The sequence below is a fragment of the Littorina saxatilis genome, linkage group LG4 (assembly GCF_037325665.1).
Source record: "Littorina saxatilis isolate snail1 linkage group LG4, US_GU_Lsax_2.0, whole genome shotgun sequence".
NCBI lineage: Eukaryota > Metazoa > Mollusca > Gastropoda > Littorinimorpha > Littorinidae > Littorina > Littorina saxatilis.
The window spans coordinates 38,529,319-38,537,928 of NC_090248.1; positions in this window are offsets into that span (position 1 = coordinate 38,529,319).

Consider the following 8,610-nt stretch of genomic DNA (forward strand, 5'->3'; position numbering starts at 1 on the left):
ACTGATTCAGTAAGCACACTTGTGCATTTCAGTGCATTCAATTTGCAACGTATTATAAAAGCGGAGTCACAACACACGTATTCTGAGATTTCATTGATTTTTTTGGGTTGTGTTCTTGATAATAATTATGGATGTTTGGGCGTTTAAAAAAGAAAGAAGTTATATAATGAATTTAGAATAAGAGAGAAGATAGCGCTGTGGCAATTTTCTGAGTTTTGATTTTGACTCCTACTTTGTGTCAGAGTACGTGTCAGTAGATATATATTTTTATCCGAGAGCACCCATGTCATAACTTAACCAGACACTCACGTGTGGATATATCATGTTAATAAGGTCGTGTCAAAGTTCAGTCTGGCAGAGACCTAATTTTCACCTGCTCTAAACCACCGAGACTGACAAACGTCATGGCTTGCTGTGTGATAACTTGAGAGATTTAGACTCGTTCGCTTTTTCAAATATTTGAAAGCTCGCTTTCGCTCGCATTTCACTGAATATTTAAATAGAACAACTTGTATCATTCTTGTGTACATCAAAACCATGTAGTATTCTCGATTTATGGTTTTGTGTCTGTGGATTTTTCTATATTTTTACAAACACACGTACAGAAAAAAATTTGCAGAAATTCTGACACACAAATAAATAACGTGAAATAAAGACACATGAAAAACAGCAAAAACAAAGAAAAGAAAAAACGGAACAATAAACACACACGCACACACACACGAGAAGACATTCTGGGTCATGTGCCACTTTTGCGGGTAGACAATCTGAGGATGAACCTTGTGGAAGTAGACTTAACGGAATTTAGACGCAGACATGCTGGGAATTTTGTGCAGAAAAACGGGGAGTATGTACACCTAACGGGAATGAAACGTTCACAAGTGGAGGGGTGCATGTAAAACCTTGGCCGTAGATTTCAGATAGTGAGCCGAACCGTTTTCACGAGAAGCGGGACTGTACGTGCCTTTGAGTGTTGTCTACTGCGTGCCCATATGCACCGCCTTGGTCTGTCGCACACACCGAACTGCCCATGCGAAACAGGCCCACAGATCCCGGAGCACATCCTGCAGACCTGCCCGCTCCACCAGGAAGCCAGAACAGATCACTGGCCCCAAGGTGCCACACTGCAGGAGCAACTCTGGGGCACCAAAGACTCCCTGATCCTGACCACCAGCTTTATTCAAGCTACAAAACTTGAAGTCTGACCTGAGGCCAAAAATCCTGGAACGCCGAAAAAGAAGAAGAAGTAGTGTCCCCCTCTCAGCTCCGCCCACGCTTTGTAGTAGCCGACTTCATACTTTGCTTGCCTTCAACTGACTTGTTATGGACAATTACAATAGAGAGCCCCAAAGGGTTTAAAATCGTGATCGTGATTGGCGTTTTTTGACCTTTCTGTGACCGTGATTGCCGAAATTTCCATTTCTGTGATCGTGATGGGACTTTGCCCGTGATCCGTGATGACAAAAAAATCAAGTCTCGTGATCGTGATCGTCATTTGTTTTCGTGATCGTGATGGGCATTATTGCAAAGCATTTTATTTTCAACGTACATTTTTCACAGCTGTATCACTCTATCAGTCTATGATCCTCTATTCGTCAAGGTGTTTGTGATCGTGAAAACAAAAATCAAGGTAACTGTGATCGTGAAAGCTAAAATTTCCCTTCCCGTGATCGTGATGATACCCCCCCTTTGGGGCCCTCACAATACATCTGCGCAGTCGCTACTACACTACATGCTGCGATAGGGATTATGACGAGTACTTGGCCTGTTTTCTTTTCACGCAACGTGTAGCGGGCTGGGGAAAAAAAGAATCACCTCAATAATCTGCAGTGCGTCGTCTGTCCTGCTGGCGTTACATAAGTGAGCGCCGGGCCTTAGGGGTGTCAACTCGCCCCCGTATGTTCAAAGCGATGGATGAAACCATGTTGCATTTTTGACGTTTGTCGATCAGAACAAGTCATGACAAAAATCACACTTCTGCCCGAGTTTAAAAGTGAATTTTTGTTTTGTTATTCAGCGTCTTTCAATTAACCTTTGCCGGATGCCGCTTTTGACTACACACTCCCGACGATGCGGGTTTGTCTGAACCCATACATTTGAAAGAGGGTTTTTACCGTTTATTCCTCTAACGACGATGCGGGTTTGTCTGAACCCATACATTTGAAAGAGGGTTTTTACCGTTTATTTCTCTAACGACGGGGTGGGTTCAGGGAAACCCACAGCGCTACTTCAGTGGTTGCATCGAGTTTCTCCCTTCACCGACCTCTTGCAGGGGAGGGAGAGGGGGAGGGAAAGGGGGAGGGAGAGACTGAGAGAGACTAAGAAAGAGAGAGAGAGACTAAGAAAGAGAGAGAGAGACTAAGAAAGAGAGAGAGACTAAGAAAGAGAGAGACTAAGAAAGAGAGAGAGAGAGACTAAGAAAGAGAGAGAGAGAGTCTAAGAAAGAGAGTGAGAGTCTAAGAAAGAGAGTGAGAGAGAGAGACTAAGAAAGAGAGAGAGGGAGACTAAGAAAGAGAGAGAGAGAGAGACTAAGAAAGAGAGAGAGACTAAGAAAGAGAGAGAGAGAGACTAAGAAAGAGAGAGAGACTAAGAAAGAGAGAGAGAGAGACTAAGAAAGAGAGAGAGACTAAGAAAGAGAGACTAAGAAAGAGAGAGAGAGAGATACTAAGAAAGAGAGAGAGAGAAAGATAGAGAGAGACAAATAAAGAGAGAGAGAGAGAGACAAATAAAGAGAGAGAGAGAGAGACTAAGAAAGAGAGAGAGAGAGACTAAGAAAGAGAGAGAGAGAGACTAAGAAAGAGAGAGAGAGACTAAGAAAGAGAGAGAGAGACTAAGAAAGAGAGAGAGGGAGACTAAGAAAGAGAAAGAGACTAAGAAAGAGAGAGAGAGAGACTAAGAAAGAGAGAGACTAAGAAAGAGAGAGAGACAGACTAAGAAAGAGAGAGAGAGAGAGACTAAGAAAGAGAGAGAGACTAAGAAAAAGAGAGAGAGAGACTAAAAAAAAAGAGAGAGAGACTAAGAAAGAGAGAGAGAGACTAAGAGAGAGAAAGAGAGACTAAGAAAGAGAGAGAGGGAGACTAAGAAAGAGAGAGAGAGAGACTAAGAAAGAGAGAGAGAGACACTAAGAAAGAGAGAGAGAGAGAGACTAAGAAAGAGAGAGAGAGAGACTAAGAAAGAGAGAGAGAGACTAAGAAAGAGAGAGAGAGACTAAAAAAGAGAGAGAGAGACTAAGAAAGAGAGAGAGAGAGAGACTAAGAAAGAGAGAGAGAAAGAGAGACTAAGAAAGAGAGAGAGACTAAGAGAGAGAGAGACTAAGAAAGAGAGAGAGAGAGAGAGACTAAGAAAGAGAGAGAGAGAGACTAAAAAAAAGAGAGAGAGACTAAGAAAGAGAGAGAGAGACTAAGAGAGAGAAAGAGAGACTAAGAAAGAGAGAGAGACTAAGAGAGAGAGAGAGAGAGACTAAGAAAGAGAGAGAGAGACTAAGAGAGAGAGAGAGAGACTAAGAAAGAGAGAGAGAGACTAAGAAAGAGAGAGAGAGACTAAAAAAAAGAGAGAGAGAGAGACTAAGAAAGAGAGAGAGAGAGACTAAGTGAGAGAAAGAGAGACTAAGAAAGAGAGAGAGACTAAGAGAGAGAGAGAGAGAGAGACTAAGAAAGAGAGAGAGACTAAGAGAGAGAGAGAGAGAGACTAAGAAAAAGAGAGAGAGACTAAGAAAGAGAGAGAGAGAGAGAGACTAAGAAAGAGAGAGAGAGACTAAGAAAGAGAGAGAGACTAAGAAAGAGAGAGAGAGAGACTAAGAAAGAGAGAGAGAGACACTAAGAAAGAGAGAGAGAGAGACACTAAGAAAGAGAGAGAGAGAGAGACTAAGAAAGAGAGAGAGAGAGACTAAGAAAGAGAGAGAGAGAGACTAAGAAAGAGCTAGAGAGAGAGAGAGAGACTAAGAAAGAGAGAGAGAGACTAAGAAAGAGAGAGAGAGACTAAGAAAGAGAGAGAGAGAGACTAACAAAGAGAGAGAGAGAGAGACTAAGAAAGAGAGAGAGAGACTAAGAAAGAGAGAGAGACTAAGAGAGAGAGAGACTAAGAAAGAGAGAGCGAGAGACTAAGAGAGAGAGAGAGAGACTAAGAAAGAGAGAGAGAGAGACTAAAAAAGAGAGAGAGAGAGACTAAGAAAGAGAGAGAGAGACTAAAGAGAGAGAGAGAGAGACTAAGAAAGAGAGAGAGAGAGACTAAGAGAGAGAGAGACTAAGAAAGAGAGAGAGACTAAGAAAGAGAGAGAGAGACTAAGAAAGAGAGACAGAGAGAGAGACTAAGAGAGAGAGACAGAGAGAGAGACTAAGAGAGAGAGACAGAGAGAGAGAGACAGACAGAGAGAGACAGACAGAGAGAGAGACAGAGACAGACAGTCAGATAGACAGACAGTCAGATAGACGGATAGACAGACAGACAGACAGACAGAGCAACTGACAACAGACATACAGACAGAGAGATACGGACAGACAAACAGAGAGACAGACAGTCTCTTGGAGACAAACAGGCAGACAGACACTGTTCCGCCGCTTTGGTAATTATGGGTGTAGCAGAACCCGCGCCGTCGGCAGAGGGATAGTTACAATCACTACTACTCTTTAAAAGTATGGGTATGTGTGAACCCGCGCCATCGGTAGTGTTTATGTAAATTATCATAATCAATTAATTCTGATGTTTTGTCATGTACACACTAAAAATTTGCAGACAGAGAGCAAATTAGGTGTGTGAGAGATACTTAAAATTTCAAAACGATACCTTTAATGGTTCCAGAGTTACAATGATTTTAGTGTGTCTCTGGGTACAGGTGAACCCAGGAAGCACGGCAAAGGTTAAGGATTGATAAAGAGAATAGAGACAAAACTGCTTGGAATTGTGTATTATTATAGAGGTGAGGGCCCCAAAGGGGGGGGGGGGGGGGGGGGGTATCATCACGATCACGGGAAGGGAAATTTTAGCTTTCACGATCACAGTTACCTTGATTTTTGTTTTCACGATCACGAACACCAGTGGCAAATCACGGTCACGGTAAAAGTTGCATGTACAGAAAGCACGTGTCAAAGTAAACACAACCACACAGTAATTCGCTCCTCTGGATCTATTGTTTATTCAACACAAAGTGAGAACTGTTGCACTTTCTTATTATTATTTTTTGAATTCTCTTTCATACACACATAGAAATACATATCATGATTTGTAATCAGTAACAAGAATGTTGTTTTCATTGTTCTCTCTCTCTCTCTCTCTCTCTCTCTCTCTCTCTCTCTCTCTCTCTCTCTCTCTCTCTCTCTCTCTCTCTCTCTCTCTCTCTCTCTCTCTCTCTCTCTCTCTCTCTCTTTCTACTACTTTTCTCATTTATTATTACTGTATGGTTGATGTTTCTATGATTCTAGTCGGGCGCACGCGTGAATATGTGTTTGTGTGAATGTAAAGGGCACATTGTAAGATTAAGCCTATGGCCTAAAATGTCTACCCTTTATGCAAATAAAATGTTCTAAGTCTAAGTCTAAGTCTCTCTCCACTCATGCACATTCAACTCCCACACCCTCACTCACACACATGAATATATACTTGCACAATTTTACATTTCCAGAGCTAAATCTTGTAAACCCATTTTCTCATAAACTATTGGGTGGATTGAAATTAAAGTACATGTATGTGTGATGGGTTCTTTATTTTCAACTTTTCCATACAATTTGAGGTACACCATCGCCTGGTTTCATGGCCTTGAAAAACAAACAGGAATGCCATTGGCCAAAAATGGTTTTACCTGAAAGAAGCGCGCAGTGCCAGTGGCGAAGCCACTTCTTCATCATTTGCGAAAGTGCGTGTACCCGTGGTTTGTTAGAATGCGCCGTGCGGCCCGGGTCCTCCGTCTTCAGCATTCGGGGTTTTCTGTCGGGGTTACCTCACCCTTAGCTCATGGCCCGTACGTCCTACCCTGAGAGCACAGGGGGGAGGATTTGCCGGGATCCCACCGGCGGAGCCAGTTTGGTCCGCGGCCGCAAGCGGCTGATCTCCATATCTGAAGACCGTTCCCCTATCCGCCACCCGGGGACGCGCTGGGTTGGGGGTGGTCGCCCCACTGAAAATCCCACACTGGGTTAAGAAAGATCAGCCTGTCCCAGGTGGCGAAGCCACAAGCCTGAGCCTGCAAAGCAGGCGAGCCAACTAGGGGGGTCCGGGGGCATGCCCCCCCGAAATTTTTTTCTTCTTTAAAAAACGGTTAAAATCTGTGCAATCTGGTGCATTCTGGGCCGGCATCATTTTCAGGGCTGTAATAGTGTTGTGATCTTGTTAAAAATCCCATTTTAGCCTCCCCCCACCACCATTCAACACACCACCAAACTGGTGAAAACAACACTACTGTGCGCTGGCTTCATTCAGACCGGCGCCCGGTCGCGTTGCGCGATATTCACACGGATCGTTTTTGCGGAAATTTTTCAACTTCATCGGAATAAATTTGACTTTACCGGATTTTGAAAACGGCTTTATCGGATTTCCGGCAATTACCGGAAAAGTAGCATGCCTGACAAAATCCCCAACGAACATGACTCCTCGGCTTTGATCGTCTTTGACATGAGGATCAAGTGACCCAAACTGGCACGTCTCCCCGCCATTGTTTCTGAATTTAACCCATTGTTGAAATTAAAGTTTACAGGCGCTAACATAAATCCAAGCTTAATCAAGTTAATGCAAAGAAGCGACAATTAGAATATATGCCAGGCGTGTCCACGGTTGCTGGGATGAAAAAACACATTTCTAGTTTCGGTTTTGGCTACACGCAGACTCGATCTCGAGCCAGTCGAGGTCACACTGAGCGAGTGACAGCCGGACGCGGCAATGTCGACAATGTCAATGATCTCACTCAAACTCAAAGATCTTGAACAAATTTCAAGATCTTTGCCTACATTCAGAACAGTCATAGAGCAACATAGATCAACATACCTTGATATTTCGTCTTCGGAAAGACCGACCCGTAGAAGGAAGGCATTCTCGCCGCCTGCTTTGGTCTGGCTTGAATCCACAAAATATAACAGAAGTTCGATGACAGTACCGCTGCACGCCATTTTTGACTCACATGCGAAGCAAAAGTGAGTCTATGTACTCACCCGAGTCGTCCGTCCGTCCGTCCGTCCGTCCGTCCGGACGTCCGTCCGTCCGGAAAACTTTAACGTTGGATATTTCTTGGACACTATTCAGTCTATCAGTACCAAATTTGGCAAGATGGTGTATGATGACAAGGCCCCAAAAAACATACATAGCATCTTGACCTTGCTTCAAGGTCAAGGTCGCAGGGGCCATAAATGTTGCCTAAAAAACAGCTATTTTTCATATTTTTCCCATTTTCTCTGAAGTTTTTGAGATTCAATACCTCACCTATATATGATATATAGGGCAAAGTAAGCCCCATCTTTTGATACCAGTTTTGTTTACCTTGCTTCAAGGTCAAGGTCACAGGAGCTCTTCAAAGTTGGATTGTATACATATTTTGAAGTGACCTTGACCCTGAACTATGGAAGATAACTGTTTCAAACTTAAAAATTATGTGGGGCACATGTTATGCTTTCATCATGAGACACATTCGGTCACATATAATCAAGGTCAAGGTCACTTTGACCCTTATGAAATGTGACCAAAATAAGGTAGTGAACCACTAAAAGTGACCATATCTCATGGTAGAAAGAGCCAATAAGCACCATTGTACTTCCTATGTCTTGAATTAACAGCTTTGTGTTGCATGACCTTGGATGACCTTGACCTTGGGTCAAGGTCACATGTATTTTGGTAGGAAAAATGTGTAAAGCATGTGAGTCGTATGGGCTTTGCCCTTCTTGTTGATCTTCGAATTCGAATGTGACTGAATGCACTCAAAACTTTTGCACGAAGCCCTTCCATTGGATGAAGTTTGGCAGACTTTTGCAATTTGCCTTCTGATTGGATCTCTGTCAAAATCATATTTCTGAATGTGTTGTTGCTTCCCTTCAATCGGGATTGGCTCCTTGACGAATAGAGGATCATAGAGTGATACAGCTGTGAAAAATGTACGTTGAAAATAAAATGCTTTGCAATAATGCCCATCACGATCACGAAAACAAATGGCGATCACGATCACGAGACTTGATTTTTTTGTCATCACGGATCACGGGCAAAGTCCCATCACGATCACAGAAATGGAAATTTCGGCAATCACGGTCACAGAAAGGTCAAAAAACGCCAATCACGATCACGATTTAAAACCCTTTGGGGCCCTCAGAGGTTGTACATAACGATGTTCAACCACAGGCGGAAGTTATCGTCCACTGGACTACTACTATCACAGAAAGACTACAAGGTACGTCACTCACCTTCGAGTCTTCTGTGTTCTGTGTTCAAGACGGTTTGCCTCTTCCTACAGTCTGTGTAAGGTCAAATAAATACAGTTGAATGATTGTTTGAACTGTATGTACCTTTAATTTTCAGCTTCCGTCCCTTGCAGGTTGTTTTTAACCATCATTTGGACGAATCTTCGTTTGCGAGCCGCTAACTTCCACTCGGCGTCAAACTCATGCATCCGCACCGAATATGCATACCAGCGCTCATTGG